The 20,133-nt window shown below is 39.0% G+C and overlaps 1 long non-coding RNA gene across 1 annotated transcript in view; it reads right to left on the reverse strand.

Annotated features, from left to right (window-relative positions):
• LOC143899383 (uncharacterized) overlaps positions 1-19,748 on the reverse strand; it is a 138,650-nt gene extending 118,902 nt beyond the window's left edge. The window contains exons 1-2 of the long non-coding RNA XR_013257472.1: positions 19,250-19,748; positions 18,824-18,865 (exon numbers count right to left, since the gene is read on the reverse strand). This is a non-coding gene — a long non-coding RNA (uncharacterized LOC143899383). The remainder of the gene's footprint in view (positions 1-18,823; positions 18,866-19,249) is intronic.
• Between the last annotated feature and the right edge of the window lie 385 nt (positions 19,749-20,133).

Raw genomic sequence — 20,133 nt, forward strand, 5'->3', positions numbered from 1 at the left:
TATGGGAGGATCACGATTGTAACGAAGATCAGGTTTTCGAGATAACTATATATAATGAGCCATAGAAAAAAGAAAAAGAAAAAAATTGGCAGTCTCCACGATTCTATTATATTATCTATTATCCTCACGTACGATCTCACGTATAAACGTCACAAATAGATTAATGACGAGTCACATGAATCAAGACTTAATTGTCATACGGAAATTCAATTACAGCATTGACACGACGATCGGAGATATATACGCCGCGTGAAATATTACCGCTCGTGATCCGTCATCTCGCCACTTAATATATTTATATTTCGTAAATTGTATTAATAGAGTAACACCTTTAATTGTAAATTAATTAGCACATATATACGAGATTAAGCGTATAGAAAATCTAAATATCTTTTTACAGGATATGTGTATATGTGTGTGTTTTATAATATTATATTAACTTCTTGGTTTCATTCGTTACTTTTTTTAATTTTATGAAGACACATATTATTTGTTTATTGTCACTTTTGTTTTATTATTTTATTATCACCTTTATGTTAGAAAACTATAAAAAAATCATGTTGCAGTCAACAGTCGGGATAATTTTCAACATTTGAGCAAATTTTCGCTGAACAATGAGGCAGTGCACATCGAACCTGCTATCTTCTGCTTCCTCATGTCTGAGATCTGATTTCCTCACGATGTATGGTGGATATCATGTTACATAGTGCCGTATTCGCCACGACGTACATTCGCCACGTTTTATGTGCGCCCCGGCGCGCGCCAAATGACTTCACTTCATGTAATATTGTGCATCTCGCCGACATTAGAAATTATACGGCGTCCCTTAATGACTGAGCTCGACCACAAAATCTGCCAACAACGTAATCTCATGCATCCCTGGAGTCGCATTCGTTGCCGTGCTTATGTGGCATTAACAAATAACGCGCGAGAAAAGTTAACGGGACGATTACTCCGTTTAAGAATAAAGGCTTTCAACTTTGTGAAGACATTACAGACATTGAAACTTTTTTAATCGACAATGTGTAAATCAAGTCAAACATTTCGAACGATTTAACTCTTAATGTCTGATGCCAATTTGTTAATGCTTGCTGCATTAATTCTTCGGAGATTGGTATAATTTGTCACGACTAACTAGGAAACTGCACTATATTTAAAACTGGTGCATAATTTATGCAATTATAATTTGGTGCAATTAACATTATACAATTAATATATAAATAAAGTGTGAAATGCTATTTATTTACATATACAATGCAAAAATTTAAGCTAAAAAATTAATATAAAAAATTAAATATAAAAAAAATAGCAAAAGATTTTGTTTAGGACGATATTTGAAAATTTTATTAATCCATTTTTATGTCAGCATATTATTCTTTTGCTTCAAATTTCTAATTTTTCATATAAATATGTGTTTTTACGTTTTGTTTTGGTATATATATATACATATATATATATATATATATATATATATATATATATAATAACGTCAGATGCATCTTCAACATCTCTAACCAATTAGCAGAGTTTAACGATAGGTTTCCGAAAAACAGAACGAGAAAATGCGCAGTGTTGAATTTATCACCTGGTCCATGAAATTCCCGTGCAGGAAAAGAAAGTGCCGTAAAATACCGCGCAGAAGAGATCCCGAGGCTGCGAGCGCGGAAAATGATCGTCGTTCTCGTATGCAATTAGCCGTCGACACGACGAAGTGCAAGAAAATAAAGTCTCGATTCTCGTTCCGCGTAATTGCGACGTTGTATCAAAGTAAAACTGCGTTGAAAAAACGCAAAATGTCGGCGAGATATGTTTTACGAGCGGGATGATCGCTCTCGTTTCGTCGCAAAAGAGATTTTCACTTCTGGCAACTGCAATAAGCTACTGTCGGTCTTGAACCAACCATTTCCTTAAATGTAAGCTTGCTTGTTCACGATACGTTTATAATTTTAATTAATAAGTGAAGATAATTAAAGAATTTGTGTTAATTGTTCTTAATGTAACAATAATTAGGAAATAATATAAGAAGTATATAAGAATACTCATTATCAGTAAATATTTAAAGATGCAAATACGCTAAGAGCATACATTATTTCACGTGTAAATTACTTCATTTGATCTATATCATTATCGTGATATGTATTCCAAGCACGAGTGAGGAAAAATTCCAAAGTGTTTGATGTAAAATGGAAGATCACAGAAAATAACTCATAATCGTAAATTTATTTGCATCGCGGAATCTCAATTATAGATTTTCCATCGTGCCACAATCGTATTCGCTAATTACAAATTACGCTACCCGATCTCATCGTCATATGACTTCTCATGTACAGACTTTGCGTATGCTTATAGGCCATTATACAATATATCATCTGAGAAAGCCTGTTATTACGACAATTATGAATATCTGAAACACAAGACACATTTTTATTGTCGCTGTTGTCATATCCGTGAGAAGTCGAAAGAAATCGAAAGATATAATTAACGTTTTCAAAAATAATTTGAAATATTTGTATATATATTAAATATTTCAAGAAAGTTAACATTTTTTTGCTTTTAAAAATTCTTAAAACATCTATATGAAGTATACTATGGATCGTGAAATTTATAAAAAGTGCTAAGACTAATAATATAACGCGCATAACCGCTTTTAATTCTGCTAAATATATCACAAGGGGACAAAATTATTTGCTAGCAAGATACATAAGAAATATATATATACGTAAATTTAATATTTGTAATCGATGCGTTACAATCCACATTAATCCACAAATTTTAATGAACAGTTTTAAAAAGTATTGAGTAGGTCAGAATAAAAGAATAAAGGAAATGTTATCTTCTTTGAACACAAAGTAAATTTTAGAATATAAAATTTTAAGAACTCAAATTAGTAAATATATTTCAATTTTTTGGACTTAACTGGCCACAATTTTGTACAAATCACCATTTATGATTTGTACAAAATTGTGGCCAGTTAAGTTGAAAAAATTGAAATATATTCGTTAATCATCACTGGCAAGTTACGAAATTGTTTATTTTTTTCAAATCAGAAATTTATGTATAATCAATTGTATCACATCTCATTTGCAAATTTTAATTGTCATTAAATACTTAATTATCTCTTTCCGATAGAATAATTCCAATCTTAATGAGACACTTACTGCCAAACATTATACTGGCCCTACAATCAACTCTATTTTCTTTTTTTACAACGATAGAGCGACAGATGATAAATTCCGATCGCCACAGCGAGCGATCGTCTTTCGCAGCATGTTAGAGAAATCATTAATTAGCCGTGTTTAATTTGATGGACGTCGCAACATATCGCAACGACTAATGGACTTTTCGTCCCATCATGTACCCTCATTCCATTCCCTGCGGTTTCTTTTATTCTTTCTCTTCCCTTGCTCTGATAGATATCGGCGATTAGAAAACTACCGTACAGCGAACAGAACTGACATGCTGAACAAATTGATGCGGATTGCGATATGTTAATGAACACCGCGATATATTGACATCTCTTTAGTATTTATTATGAGATCTCAAAATGTTTCCAGGCTCATCATGATGGAATAAAACATATTGCAAATTCGACGTTCTACTTTTTCGTTGCTGCGTGCTTTATATAAAAACTCAATTTTTACATTGAGAAAAAAATTTGTTGTTTCAACAATTATTAAGTTGCACTAAAAAAAGGTATAATGCATTCATGTCAACCTTTAAAATTTTTTAATCAAGAATTAATTAATTTAACTAATGTTTAGTTAAACTACCTAAAATATATTTAGTTGCTCGTATCGGATTAAATATTTTTTGGGATTAACACATTTTTTTTCTCAATGTATATCTCTTTGTCTGTTACCCAGAAGCAAGAAATTTAAAGAACAATTAATATCTATTGTGAAATAAGATTATCTATAATTTGTTTTTATTGTAAAGCGATATTCGTATTTTTTACATGTTTGCACATTCTCTATACGTAAACTTGCGACTAAATCTTCCTAACAATACACGAAATATGATTTTGTTGAATGTATTAAGTTGAAAAGTTTCATTATATCTTTTCCACTTCTTGCAACACATTTCTTCTTCTCTTTCCTGTGCAGTCGATATAATCACGCAGCAGCTAGCAAGAATGCCAGTGCTAATCTAATAGCATAACAGAATTTTGTAGCATGAATAAATTCCGTCTTGCGTAAATCCTGGCACCTCCGTGTGCCCGCTTGAGCACACGTCGCTGAACCTATCCGAGCACACAAGGAAGAGAATAAAAATGGACCTCTCTCCCTGCACTCCGTCCCTGTCTCTCTCTTTCTCTCGCGGCGGGTTTCGGCCAGGCGAGAGGAAGACGACGACGATGGTAGGAGATGCGGAGAGTCGGTGTTCACCTACTCGCGAGGGTGTGTACCAAGGCGTGTGCAGAGTCCGCAACAACGAAGAATTCGCTCCGTGCGGGACAGAGCGATACCGGTGCAAGGAGGCCTATCTATCGCTTGTGCAATAGTGAATGTATAGCGGATGTCAAACCACCGGCGCACGTATCGCACACCCCTGCACACGCCGACCGCATCGTACGTGCATGCGTGCCGTGTGCGCTCCGTATACAACCAACGGGTTGACAACTTCTGGCGTGCAGACCGTTTCGCCGAAGTCTCTCTCTCTCTCTCTCTCTCTCTCTCTCTCTCTCTCTCTCTCTCTCTCTCTCTCTCTCTCTCTCTCTCTCTCTCTCTCTCTCTCTCTCTCTCTCTCTCTCTCTCTCTCTCTCTCTCTCTCTTTTTCTCTCACCGGGAGAGCTGATCCGCATGTAGGAAGTGGAGAATTATGCTTCCTCTCGACATTGGTGCATCGCCAATGCGGCGAATTAACCACCTGAAATGGATGCATTACTCTACGATGATACGTTCGCTGCTGACTGATCCATAAAACAACCGGAAGGATCCGATAAAGGCACGCTAAGATTGCGACATTTAATTTTGGATAGACTACAATGCACGACATCTTGATAAAAGTGCGATGATAACGCGATAAGAACCTAAGAATTCCTCGGTTTCTCATTAAACCGCAGATTGTTCTGTCATCTTTTTTATTGCATAGTCATCTCACGCTCTACAGTGCAGCTTGCTGGAAAGCGTTGCGCTGAACCGAATCGTTTTTGTAATCGCGCTTTTGCACAATCACAATTTAACGATACTTGCTTCTCGCCTTTTGTAATTGCCTTCGATATCCTGTTGCGTACGTGCGTAAGTCAGAGATCGAAAGATGCCGGAAAAAAAGTCGGTACAATAGGATAATATTTCACGGGTGCAAATCATGATCGACCTTGGTCGGGCCGATCAAACACGATCGACATGCCGATCTCACAGTATGCAATGCTTTTGTGGTATTACCGCGAATAGACCATTAACGCGCCGTACACCATCGCCATAACCCCCCACGGCATATATTTGTTATTACAAATACAATAATACAAATGTTATTACAAATAAACGCCCAGGATTCATTGTTATTGAACTGACTTGTATTCTGTCGAAATTATGATATAATGCAATATGAAGAACCGGATTTCGTAACGCATTTATGATTTGAAGTCAATAAAACAAAGTACAATAAATGAGTTGTATGTATTAATTATGTTGAAACAAATTAACCCAAATTTACGTGAAATAAAACTGAGCATATTCACTATTATCATCTATAGATATATGCATTTTATAAATTCACGTACAATAACAAATAAATGGTAAAAATTTTTTTGCAAATATTAAGAGTAATAATGTCTTTACATATGAGCGAATTTATTATGAAATTTTCAATTACAATTCTTTTAAATTCCATTATTGTTAAACCTGCATCTGTGATTTAATCCTTTTGCCCGTAAGGAACAACTTACGATTTTCAAGGGTTACGACATGCTTAAAGAACGACGCTTCGTTAGCTCGAAATCCGTACGTAAATCTCACCGCGACCGCTGTTTTTCTGTTAACGAGCGCATACAGTTGGGAAAGAGATTACATCGGCAGGCTGTATATCTTCTCTCAATAATATACCGCCGCATTTTTGTCTCGTCGAATTAAGCATCAATGATCGCTCCTTATAGTGTAAACGTTCTTTATAATGTTCTTTACATGTTTACCCCGTAGGAAATGCCACTTAAAACAGTATGTTAAATTACAGTATGTTAAATTACCATGTGGTATTAAGAAGGCTATGCGCGATGTGTTGGAACTCTTACATATATTATAAGAAACAATGAGATAAGCATTGTGATTTATTAACTATTTATTGACGTCTACAAGATATTAATAATGATTTGTAACTGTCGAAAGTTATTTTGTCTTTCAAAGAATTATAATAATTTACAGTAGTGGCACGTTAATTATGTCTTTTATCGCAATAATGAATTTTAATATTATGACAGAACATCGATAATACTACATATATATAAGAATGCCAGCAAATATTTAAACTCAGATTTTCTTTTATATTTGTTAAAATTTTTTACTTTGGGCACTGTATAAAGAATTGTAATACGTAAGGAATTAAATTGTCATATCACATTACAAAACGTAAAAAAATAACAATTTAATTTTTAAATCTTAACCTTTTTTAACTTGTATATTTTATATCCTATACTTTAGCAATGATACAAAAAAACATTTAAATAAAATTTGGAATTAGTCGAATAAATTTCACTTACGTTACAATATATCGTTAAAATAAGTATGTCAGAAGACAATTTTATATTTTCCGACGTTGCGTCGAGTTATAAAATCGATCGGCAGAAAGTACTGAAGGAAAGGCTTAATAAATCTTATATGGAAAAAAAACAAGTGGAAGTTTGCGAAAGGAGAAACGTGGGTGTCCAGTTTGATTTAAATTTCGGACAGTAGAAACGGTTGCAAAGTCTGGCCCGGTCCGAGGCTACGAGGCAATTCGTCTATGTCAGCCAAATTGTATAACTCTCGCGGACAGCGTGGAGAAACGCCGCTTTTCACGGATGTGCCTGACGCGGACACGCTCAATAAGATGAAGCACAGAAGATGAAGAGGTGAAGAGACACATCTCACCGCACCGACATATCTCGGGACTCCCTCCGCGGCCGAGATTTCGCGCTCGTCCCAATTTACATCCATTCAGACGCTTTTAACTTTTAACCGTCGATCCTTCGTCTTGCCACGGACAAAGGGACTCCCGCGAATGCAGCTTTATTGGATTAACCATTTAAGGAACTCGGAATCATCACTGCGTTAATGACAACCGCCGAATTGAAAAACAAGAAAGGATTAATCGTCCGAAATCGATGTTGCATAACTCGATGTTACTTCGAGAAGATTCTCTAAATTATATGGATCTTTTAAAGCAAACATGTTTACGTATCTAATATTATTTGTGACAATATGACATTTCGTATCGATCTTGCGATATTTACGATATCTTGTGACTTCTTATCTTAGCAATACTTGTCACAGTGTTTCCGTGACAATTACAAAATGCAGGCGTATCGTAGATTTCTACGGACTACATTCGAAAAATAATAAGCGAGATGTATTCCGAAAGAATTAATTACATCTCTCGAGCTTCCGAGACGTTCGCCCAGGGCTTGTTACGTTCATCACGGCGTACCGGCTCTCGTGGTTCGCATTAGCCTCGTAAAAAGTGGATAAGTATCATGATAACTGACCTGATGTATCGCGAATAATACATCGCGCGCGCAGGTATTTTTTATTCACTCGCAAAAATCCGGGCCTGAAACATCGCAATTAATTTCGCTCGTCTCTGCGCGGTCAGCACGCGTTTCCTGCGATTTATCTCCCGAGATCCGCTCGGTTCAACCTCGTCTCGTCTCCAATACGTAAGTTACCATCCGCGAAAACGGCCGTAAAACATCGCGATAATGGAACTATATCTCGAATAATTTATTACGCGAAACGTTTTTTTTTTCTCCATCGCCGGAAGAGAACCAGCGGTCGGCGATGTATCATTCCGCCGAGTTGAATAACAGATAGTAACATATCGTTCGTAGCACTCGGCATTTTATACGAGATATCCCTTTCTTGAGAAAATTAACTCTCAATTTTAGAGAAATAAATTCGCATTTGTGTATAAGATTTGTATATAAGATACCTATATGCATTAAAACATTAGAATAAATGCAATGCTAATATTAAATTATAACACAAAAGAGCATTTATGCAAACAATTTAACTTCAAATTAATTCAGACATTTAAATAAAAAATTTATTCCAGTATTTTTAAAAACGATCACAAATATACAATCAAACTAACCAATCGAACTTATTTGAAATGTGCAGTTTCGTTTAAGAAGTTATTTAAATTATCTTTATTCTTCTCACATTTTCAATGAAAATTTCTCATTATGCTGTACGAACGTAGACTGTTGTATGTATATATACGATACATGTCCATTTACTTTTCTGTGATATTTTATTTCATTGCCCTCCGGAACTTTAAGAACCTCTTAAAACCTCCTTAGTATAATATGTGTGATTTACAGTTATGAACATATTTCTGCACTTTTGAGCATATAGGTCACTTTGACTGATGCAACGATCAAACATCTAACTAACAATAAAACCCCGTGAGCATGGTAAAACCTACAACACGTCGGCGCTGTTAATTTCATCCTTGGCGTGCGAGTCGACGGTCAATGATCGACCCACGTGGGCGTATCTTATTCTACATATAAATCTCCTCGTCTTATTAATAATATTCATAATGTTCATAAAGCCGCTCACCGGCTTGATTTTCGTTTCTCGCCGATTAACCCGTTAGCGCCGCTCGAACTCGGTTAAAAGCTTCAACGACTCGGCATCGACGAGTCGATCTTCGCCGATCTCGGCCTATCGATCCACGAGATGCTCTCGCGGCGTTTTCGCAATAAATCACCGCCCGCGAGTGGTGATGGGTCAGAGCGTGACTCCGATAGATGCTGCTTTGCGATCGATACCTAAAGCGGGAACAATACACGGGGCATCGATGGCAAATCAATCGCTTGGAAGAATGATACATGTTATGTAGATAATTCCTGAAGGCACCCATCTTCTACGAAGCATGAGCTTTTATCAAATCAATATTGACCTGAAACGGGTATATAAAGCATTCTCTCTCAGATAAGACAACTGAGAAACTAAATAAATAATACTAACAATGGAAAATAAATAATTTATATATATATAAAATACATTTTATGTAAATAGATTAAAATATAAATTTAAAATAACGCTTGATCGTAATTGTAAAGTCATCAATGGAGAAGTGAAGATTTGTAATTCTATAAAATTTCTACGGTCCTATACAAAAATTAAAGAACGTCTCAATCAAATTTCAAATGAGCTTTTCTTGAATAAATATTGACCTGAAACGAGTATATAAAATACTCTCTCAGTTAAAAGATAATGAAGAAACTACATTATTTAAAACATATTTTACGTAAATAGATTAAAACACCAATTTTAAAATGATGGATTGGTCGTGACTGAAGTCGTTAATGGAGAAAAGAAGACTTATGGTGTTGTAAAATTTCTACGTTATAAAAAAATTGAAGGAAGCCTATCAAATTTGGCTAACACTACAGAACATCTGATGATTATCGTTATGTAAAACTGTTTCTCTTTAACTTTCTTCCGCGTCGTTTTACGCCCACATATTCAACAGTCCATTATCCAGCGGTGTATATTTCTTCCTTATTATGTATGAAAAAGGTTATAAATCGGGCATGCACACACGATCGATTACCATACCGCGTTTCAATCGTACTCCATCGATCCACGCTAATCGATCTCCGCGTGCGTCCGCGAGCAACGATTCGTCGATCACCGGCTGTTCTGTCGTCGCGCGCTGCGCTCGACACGGTTCCGCGAATCGGCCTAATCCATCAAGCCAGATACTTCACGGATCCTTTCGTCGTCCCCGCGGCTCATAATTATCAGGACTATACGTGCCAACGACGGACGCGCTCATAAATAGTTTACGACCGTGCGTGAAGTAGTACGGAGAAGCCAGCCCCGCGGGCGTCCACGCGTTTCGCTCTGTAATTACGCCGCGCCTCTTTGTTCTATACCTTCTTTTTTTTCCTTCACGCTTCTAATTCGATCGTTGATGTATCGCGTTACGCGCGCGGCGCGGATGCTTGGCCCAAAGTCCTCCCGGGAACTTTCTTTACGTATTCTTCAGAGATGAAATATGTTCTCGCAACTATATACATAAGCGGTAGTAGCGGGGATCGTGTCTTAGCCGGGGCTTACAGTGCGATCCACATGTTCGTAGTGTTCGAATAGGTTACGGGGGGAGGGGGTTACATCTACTGCCTTAGATTACGTCTACCGTCCATCAACCAGCGAGATGTCCAAGTAATAACCAAATATAAAAGCTGTTTAAAAAATGTGCAGAGTCAGATTACAAAATAAACTATACAAGAAAATAAATAAAATACCTATATTATATGTTATTTATATTATTATGTATTTATATTATATATTTAACGATATAATTTCAGATGAAATAAATAAAACCATCACAAACCGAAATAATAAATCGTTTTGTGATTGAAAAAGATATAAGATAAGTAAAAAAAGAATTGTTCTATTTTTAATACATCCAATATATTATTGTATTATTTTAATTTTTATCAATATATTGTTTTATTTCTTCATTGTTTTTTAATGTCTGAAATACGTAATAAAATTATTTTTAACCCGATAAATAAAACCGTCATGCACAAAAGAATGATGGAAAGTCATGCGTCACTCAGATGTGTGGCACAGCAGTCAAAATGTAAAAAAAAATGGTGTGTGTAAATTCTAAGGTCGGTTATTAAAGATTGTGCAAAATTCTTGGGAATTGCCGAGCGTTTCCAGGAAACTCTACATAGGGAAGGCAAATCTATTTTTTTCTCATACGCACGTAATTTGACGCAATTGAATATGATCATTATAGCATTAATTGCTGTTCGATACGCGAAAAAGATCCTTTCCGTTCTTTCGCGAAATTTACATATTGTAGCGTGAGCGAAAAGATACGTTTCTTGAATATTACAGAGAAATCTCGCCGTTGAATGTGCGGATCGGACGGCATTAATGCTCCCGTGTATACGTCGAGTGTTCGCGGACAGTTGCATTATAAAACGGATTACGAAAGTGCCGAGGTGCGTAACTCTGACCCTCGTACGTACCGCGCCATACAATCATCGCATAATGAGACCGACGAATGAGTAAGTTTCCGGTCGTCTCCGCCGAGCATATATACGTATATAATTTTCAAGCTTCTTTTCTATTAACTTTGAAAGACACTGCTCGCAGATATATCACGCAACCTCAGAAAATTGATTTGCCGCTTTATACATAATGCGTGCGAACGACCGTGGAAATGCAGCTTTGCTGCGATATAGGCGAGTCCGTAAAGAATTCTACAAGACGCAAAAAGTATGCATGGCACTTCCCATAGTACGCGAGTCATCGAGAACTATCGCCAATAAACTTTGATACGCGTGCTTGTGACGCAGTACTTTTAGAAAAATAAAGATTCAAGAGGAAAAATTTAACAATATTAATATATCGCAAAAATAATTATAGTGATTTTACAGTCTTGTCTTTCATTCGTTCAATTCTGATGTTCAGTCACGCAAAAATCCAGTTTACGCTCTCGAGACATTTGAAAAGCGATATAGAGAAAGGACTGGTGTGTCTGATGGCTGTAAGCCGTCAGATGATATTTGCCTGTTTATTCTCGCTGATTATGCGTTACCCAAGCGTTGCGCTGACGAACTAATTCTACGGAGGGAGGGTTCGATAAGTCGACCGATTATGATCGAGCACATTGCAAAAACTATCGACGCACACCAGTGTCCGCGCACCCGATCGCGTATCGCGTAATTGCATCGCGGCTTGTCGACGCTTATCGCGGTTCTCTCCTTGGCATAAACGCACGTACGCGGGCGTTGCAGGTTTTCTCGAAAGAAGTAGCAGAGCTGTTACCGGTCTCGTCGGTTGTGCAGGACCAGCGCAACGGCTGATGGAAAAAGGACTCGGCCCGTAAGGCCGAGCTCCGGCCCGAGGATGGCGGGAGGCGAGTGTAACGCGTAAAAATTATATCGCGATTATACCGTCAAAGACCGGAGAACATTAACCCTCTCGCGCGTGTTAAAACACGCGCGTAATTGTATGAATCATGCATGCGTGATGCCATGCACACCGATTATTTAGCTACAATTTAAGACGGCGTTCGCTGTCTTGCAAAAAATCTGGAGCATGGATTTATAACCGCGTAACGCGCATATACAAGATGTTGCAAAGTGGTATAGCTTTGTAATTCCGACATAATATCGTAATAATCTTACTTTTAGATTGATCGTAAAATAAGGGGAAAAATAATCAAAATTTATTAATTAAATTTGTGTTTAACCGCAAATAACAATACACTAAAATGATATTTTATACTTTCTCCAGTGCGAGACTTTCCCGAGAAATAATATATTTCAGTTGTAAGAAAATAAAAAAACATCAAAATTATATATGTCTGCTTCTATAAAATTATTCCTTCCTTCATATATCATCACTTTACTAATTATCCTTTTCTGATTTACTTTCTCACAGCTGACGAAAGAACGTCCCTCCTTCCGAAGCGTGCGGGCAATTTAATCGCAGATAATTACGCAATTGCGCAATAATCAGTGTTGGAATCACGCCGGGCTCCGATATAGTCGGCCAAACGTATATATGATTTAATAATCCGCGATTCGAATCATCGTGGATCAATCGCGCCGTGTAGTTTGTTTCTTTTGATATCCACGCAGCATAATTGTTATCAATTTCTCGCCGGCTAGCTCTTCCGAATAATATCGCTTACGGATTCCCGTCGGAGAAATCAATACCCGGCGGATTCACTGACAGCTGAACGAATCGAGTTAGTTCGTAACCAATTACGAACGCAAAGCTCCACCCGGGGAAAGAAACTCGGCCGACGGACCCGGATGATTTACGAGCTGCTCGTCGTTGCCCTTGAGGCATCGATAGCCTAATATATTTCACCGACTCGTTTCCCAACGAGCACGCAACTCATGTCACGGTTTACAGATCGTCGGGTCGCCTTGAATTTCCGACACGCCCGCCCGGCTCTGTGACGGACGTGATAATTTCTACCGAATTTAAATGTTAATCGGTTGTTGCGGCTGCAATGACAAAACAAACTAACTTGGGCAGCGCGGCGGAATAAACGCACGCCGCCGTCGCCGAAGTCCTTCGGCCCATCACTTTTCGTGACAGTAAAATTAAGATGGAAGCGAGCTGGTAATAAAATGATATTAATCAAAATTGATTCGAAAGTCACCTCGGTCAGCAGGTGTCTATTCTAAGTGACATCTGACCGCCAAAATAAAATTAATTGCTGTTACTTGAAGGTAGGTATAGGTATATTACTCACCGAAATGTTTCGAGGCTACAAAATGTGCACTGTGAAGAGAAACCGTCGACTACCGTTTATTATGTCTTTCCACGTGTTTGTCGTGTGATTCTCAGTCTGGCATATTAATCAGTAGAAATACATGTGACGATGAATTTAAAGATTTAACAAAATCAAAACTATGTAACTAATAATGCGGATAATAAAGTATATTTGCGAAGAAAAATAAAAATATATTATCGTTACCGGAATATATTCTTTACTTGGTGCGTAAGCGCAAACTAATATGTAATAAAATATAACGTTTTATTGCTTCCTTTCCGTATGCATTATGCAAGACACGGTATTGCCTTTACGCGCGTTGCTTTTATATTTCCAATATTTTTCTCTGATATATATATATATATATCAGATATAAACGGTGTACCTGGCGACAAGTTTTGTCCGCAGAACATTAATTCACGAAAAATATCCGATGTTAAAGAACATAATTTACTCGCACGTCAGGATCGTTTATTTCATCATTATGTTTGTAATATTTACGTTGTAACATCACGTATTGGATAACGGAGAATATCAAGTAAAATCTCCATTATGGATGGTTCTGCAAAAGTCTGATTGAAGATATCGACGCTTTCTCTGACTAATTGCATTCACTGATTACCGGAAGAGGCTAAATTATCGAATATTTTGAGTAGCTGTAATAAATATATTTTCATGCGCCGAGTAAAAGCGAGTTATGTTGCGAGAAGATCCGATCTGTTTGCGATCGGATTAAGGCGAAATTAATGAAGCTTCGAATGAAGATTATACAAAGGAGGTCAGCGGAGAGTCACTCGTGTTCGTCGTTTTAACCGTCGCAACGTGGCGTCGACGTCTCGAGCGCCTCTTTTAAACTGGTTGAGAGTAAAAACGAAAGAAACGAGAGGTGCGAGGAATGTTTTCGAAGAGATTTCGGCAACTGTAACCGCAGCTTCGACCGTGCGCAAAACGTGTGCAACAACAATGACGGGAGTACAACCACGCCGGGAGACTGTATTCGAAAAATATTTTCTTACGACGCCGTCCACTGACGCGATAATAATTTTGTGCAAACACGTGTCGAAACGGGAGTGACCGCGGGGAATACGCGGGGCTCACGAGGTCATGTTTGACCCGCAAACGTTTATCCTCCCTGTACCTTGGACCCGTAGCCTCTTTCCGTTACTTCAGAACGGCGACGACGAAATCGGTCGGGCCGGGCAATTTCGCTCCGCTAGTTTTTAAATGCCTTGCGCCGCGCGCATTTAAGTTTCACGATCACAAACCGAGCTGTCAGCGGGCACGCTTTGAGTGATATGATTAAGTTCGCCGATAAACGATATTGACCCTCATCCGACAAGCATAATTAATAACTGCTCTTCTCCGGCATGACGATCCCTCGGTAAGCGGTCACGATCTAATCGCTAAAATTCACGTGCACGTTTCAGTTGCACGGGGTGAACCGCACAAGCGCGTGATTTTACATCGTGACGTAAATTAATTCGAGTGGAGATTAATTCGAGCCGCGAGAATATCCGCTACAGGATAATTGACACGACGAAAAAAGCCGGGAGGGAAAGAGGTCTTCAAGGATGTCCACTCTTCCAGGTGAAGGTGCTCGCAAGAAGCAAGAACGCTCTACTACTCTGACGTTCCGGATTCGTTCCGGTTCGCCGAATTTCTTCATATTGCTTCAATCAGTTGTGCTTTCGTGTCACTCCGTTCCCTTTCGCGACGGGAGAATTAAATATAAATAAACGGTATTAAAGAGACTGCAAATCGAGGCGCGTCCGATTACAGTGATAATAAAAAAAGGCGCTGTAGATTATAACTGACGAACTTATGTATCGTTGACTTTAAAAATATTAAATTATATTTTAAAATATTATGTTAAAAAGTATGTCACAAAAAACGTACGTCCGTTACAAGTTTTTGGTTTGACGCGTAATGATTTATGCAGCAATTAAGTTTCTTCGTCGGGTCAAGAGATTACAAAAAGGCTTACAGGCCGTTTTATAATTATTCGGTACTCATTTTGTAACGTTAATCTGTACAGATCACCGCCGAGCCGTAAATGACGAGATGACTGTAGTTTGTAGGTTTTGCAAAACGGAATAAATTGCAGCGCGCGTACGGCAATTTGCTAAGCACGTCTCGCAGACATTGATTTTCCAACGGTACTCTAATTTTCTCAACCCTGCGTTAATTGCGACTCTGCATGCGAAAATAGTTGCACGCTAAAAATATGAATATGTAATCGGATCGGCGATTGCCGTGCTGCCGAGAGCAAAGTCCGACGCGAGGCTGCTGCAGCCGCCGCACTTTCGTTCCCTCTGACGAGAATCGGGTATCACTCCGATACATCGTTGCATATACGCTGAAATTAGCAACGCCTGGATGCGTTTCACCGGCAAAGTTGCTAGATTATTCAAGCCGTTCCGTACTTTGCAATATCTTAGATTACTCCGCACGCCTATCCATTACTTATCTGAACAGGTATACCTGTCAATAACTACATTGTATAACGCAGATCGAATAACGAAGTAATTAAATGCTGCAGTATCTTTTATATATATATATATATATATATATATATATATATATATATATATATTCATCGTTATTAAGGATTCAAGAACGAGTACAAAATAAAGGAGATTAAGAGATGAGCTTTCTCTCCATGTAGCAATATAATATATGTCCGTGGCTAATGTTCATAGAAATTAACGCTCAAAAGATAAGGATCTCTAAATTAATACAACAATGCTCGCATCCCATTCCTGATTCGGAATATCTTTTTATCTCGGCTAAACGGTTGAAATTCTTTGTCACGGTGTGCTGAGTCCGGTAATCAAGCTTCGCGTTGAATTTGTGCCGAGAAGATTCGCCGTAAATTGCCCCAAGTACAAGCTTGCACCACTGATGGATACCTTTTCAGGCGGCGGCCTGTGTAATACGCCGCGGGGAATCTTAAATTCGCACAGTGTCGGCGTTCACGGCGGCCCGCGGCCTCCTCGGTTGCGAATTAGCAACGGTTCGCTGCCGGGTAGACCTACCGTGCGCTTCAGGTCGCTTCACACTTTCCGCGATTAATCCGTCGGGATCGTTCGTGCCGCCTACTTAACGGGCGGTACGCTCGTTCAAGTAGCGATCTCGGCGTTCCTCGGCGACCTCTTCATGTATCGTGAAACGCCATGGGTCAGCGATGTCAAGTCGTGGCTCGGCAGCCTCGACTTTGCCAACCGACAAAGTCTCTCCCCCTTTTAATCTCCCTCGCCCCCTCGCTATTCGCATTCCTCTCCCTTCCTCTCGTACCCCTCGCGCTAAACGTCTCGATGCTTCGCGAAGGTATCATCCGAGAACACTTGCATATTTCGCAAGGTTGCGCATTATATACGCTCGCCGCTTTTTTTCTTTCGGACATTCTTGGCATCGGTAATAAAAAATGCAAGGCATAGACGCTTCGTAATTTATATGGATATTATGCGTGTTCTATAAACGCTCCGTAAATTGAAATTAAATGATATTTACAGATTGTTTTTATAAAATGTCGCGATAAGATTGCAATAACTCATCACGACTGACACATACATATAGAAACAGATCTGCAATATTTAACGAAGTGTTTCTTCCAATCTTCTTCGAAGTTTTCAAAAGTGATTGCTCGAGATGTTAAAAAACGTCGCAACATTGAGTCAACCGGCTCTTCGTGACGGCCTCGAGATAAGCGGTAGCAACCGGCAAGAGAAATTCACCACCAAAGAGAGAAACCCATCCCGAGAGCTCTCCGTGCCTTCCTTTTTCCTCGGGTGAATGTCGCGTGACCACCGTTCCACTGTGGAACACTCGCCACGGCCAATTTCAAAAAATTGAAGGATTAAGGTATAGGCGTCTCGCTACGTGCTAGTCACGTGACTGTTTGTAGGTTTTTATGGCGTAAAATTTCATACGTGACAAAGTATGTTACTTTTTCCAAATTATGTGATTTTTTTCATTTGACTCCGTTTTGATCAGCTGATCAAGCGAGTCGTCGAGAAGGGTTACAAGTGAGAAAAATACTTTTCGATTGAATTTTGACACGTACCGAGAAAGGGTTTCAAAACGCATGAAGGGGTGTCAATCACTATATCCACGTCGGCTAAGAAAGACGAGCCCCATATAACCTGCAACTACAGTGATTAGCCAGCGGCGTTGCCAAGTCTTCCCAACCTCACCTCGACCAAAAAATGTCTGCTCGATTACCGCATTTTCACTAAAATAAACTAAAAAATTAGCAGCGAAATCTCCGGTAAACTATATATTTTATGGTTGCATCGGAGTCTTCGAAATCTAATGTACAAAAACAATGTTTTTTCTCACTTCATCTAATCGAAAAATCGAGCCTTCTTTTTCGTGCCGTCTGTACGAAGTAATGCAAAATTTGTGATCTTCGAGATCGATTTTCTAGAGTAAATAGTCGGTAAGGAGCCACAGAAAAAATCGACTGCAAAGCTGATCATATATAATTTGATATAAAATCCGAAATCGAAAACTTTATCTAATACATGCCCTGACGAGACGACTACCTTAATTTATTCGACTCTAATATCAAGATTTCATTTTCTCCAATTTTTTATTAAAGCTCGCATCAGATAAATTAAATAAATCTAACACGCTGCTGTCTATCAATCATGAGAGAAAGCAATTTGAGCAACTAAAGTTTAAATACACTTATAAATAAAACTTTAATATAATTGTAAAAATTTATTTAGACAGATACGAAGAATATACTCATGTCCAAGATCTAGCATCCTTTTGTCATTATTATTTTTAGAAATAAATTTTTAGAATTTTATTATATTCAGAATTATATTATATAAGATCGGTATTATATAATTATATCAATTTTTTTAAATTATGGGTTACGAAACGCTCGAAATGCGCGCTTCAATCGACTTCTTTCTCGCGGCAATATCGTTTCTTCTTTCTCCCGATCGTTCTCTAATGATCATTAAACGCGATTCGGGATAAACGTCAGATATTGCACTCTCGCAGAATAAAAAGAAAAAACGTATCGATACACAGCGCTGCACCGGAAGAAGGAATATCCAATTTCATTTTTCATTTTTTTTTTCATAACTTCTTTTTCATCTTTACGAATACCTGCTCGAGCTCGATGGAAACGATCGCATCCAAACCATTACTAAGGGTCATTTGGTCGGATACATCGTAAACGTGAAATTATAAGCGCGATTATATGACAGCCGACGGCAATCGCGATAACATTCATCCAGACAAGGATTCGCGAGACATCGAAGGCCGGAGTGTCTTCAAAAAATGCGCTCGAATGAGAAATCAATCGGAGATGAGGGATCAGCTCCGGTATATAATGCTTCAGAAAATAACTCACCGGCCGATGCGCAACAGCGGAGTTGTAACACTGCGTTGGGATCTGTAACGTATAGAAATATTTCTACATTAAAGCAGCGTCTGATTTTAAAATGCTAATGCAAAAAATATGCAATCGCGGTCGCCGCAAGCGCGGCTGCATATTTCCGCATTAACTCGTTTGTATTATTAATCCGCGAAAAATCGTGATGCAAACAATACTACGACCGTGCGAATAAGAGAGAGATGCGACATTCCGCGACGTAATATATCTTTCGATCTCGCAAACGTCGGAGATCGAACTCCGGCGAAACTGCATCGGAGTTAAATCTCGAACGAGTAATGAGTGTCACACGACACGTAATAGGAATCAAGTCGCGCTCGAGAAAGTGGCGGAATCCGCCACACAGGGGGGACAGCAAAATAATATAAATAAATAATCACTCACCCTACGGTTGCTCCGTTGTCGCCCGATGCCACCCAGGCCCCCTCCTCCTCTCCTCGGTCCTCCTCCGATGTCGCATCTCCGTCGGCGCACTCGCTCACTCGCGTTCACTTGACTCGTTCGTGCGTAAAAATATCGTTACTTATATGATCGCGCGACACTTTCGACACTTTGCACGGCACTCCCGGTATTAATCTCGCGACGCGGCGCATATACTTAATTACACGACGACGGAAGAATTGCGGCGAAAAAGTTACGAACGAAGCTGTACGATCCGCTCGACGCCCGTCGATGTCCGCAGGTAGACGTTTAACATGGCGGAGAGAATTTCGTAAATCGCACGACGCACGGCCAACTTCACTCGCCACTCTCGCCAAGAGCAACCGTCGCGAGGACGCTACACTTGCTGCTTGTCTCAGGCGAATCATCGATTTATGAACATTCACGCATTCGTGTCTATCTCCCACGATTGCCAAATATCAAAACATGATTAAATACAAAGTTAAACACGCACGACGTTAATAGAGACTGCGATCTGTGATCGCTATTAAACACGTCACGGGGCATTACTCCGATTCGTCCGCTGGTATTCTTTATCCGTGTTCCGAAAACGACAATGCGACGCGCCGCGAGACGCGAGCGGCGAATCAAGTTGACGGTTGAGAAAAGCGAGATCGACTAGGGCTAGGGCCAGTCTACGTTCGGTCGTATGTCGAAGAAGAGAGAAAGATGAGTGCGGCCATGCCCGCGCGTTTTTTGGAACGCAACCGATGGTAATGAAAGAATTTCTTTTTCGAAAACAATTTTCCTCATTGGACCGTCGGCTGCGTTCCGACAAGTCAGTATTATCGAACGCGATATACCTCGTGTCCGTATAAATTCCGCGA

The sequence above is a fragment of the Temnothorax americanus genome, unplaced genomic scaffold (assembly GCF_048541705.1).
Source record: "Temnothorax americanus isolate GAGA-0224 unplaced genomic scaffold, ASM4854170v1 Scaffold27, whole genome shotgun sequence".
Taxonomy (NCBI): domain Eukaryota; kingdom Metazoa; phylum Arthropoda; class Insecta; order Hymenoptera; family Formicidae; genus Temnothorax; species Temnothorax americanus.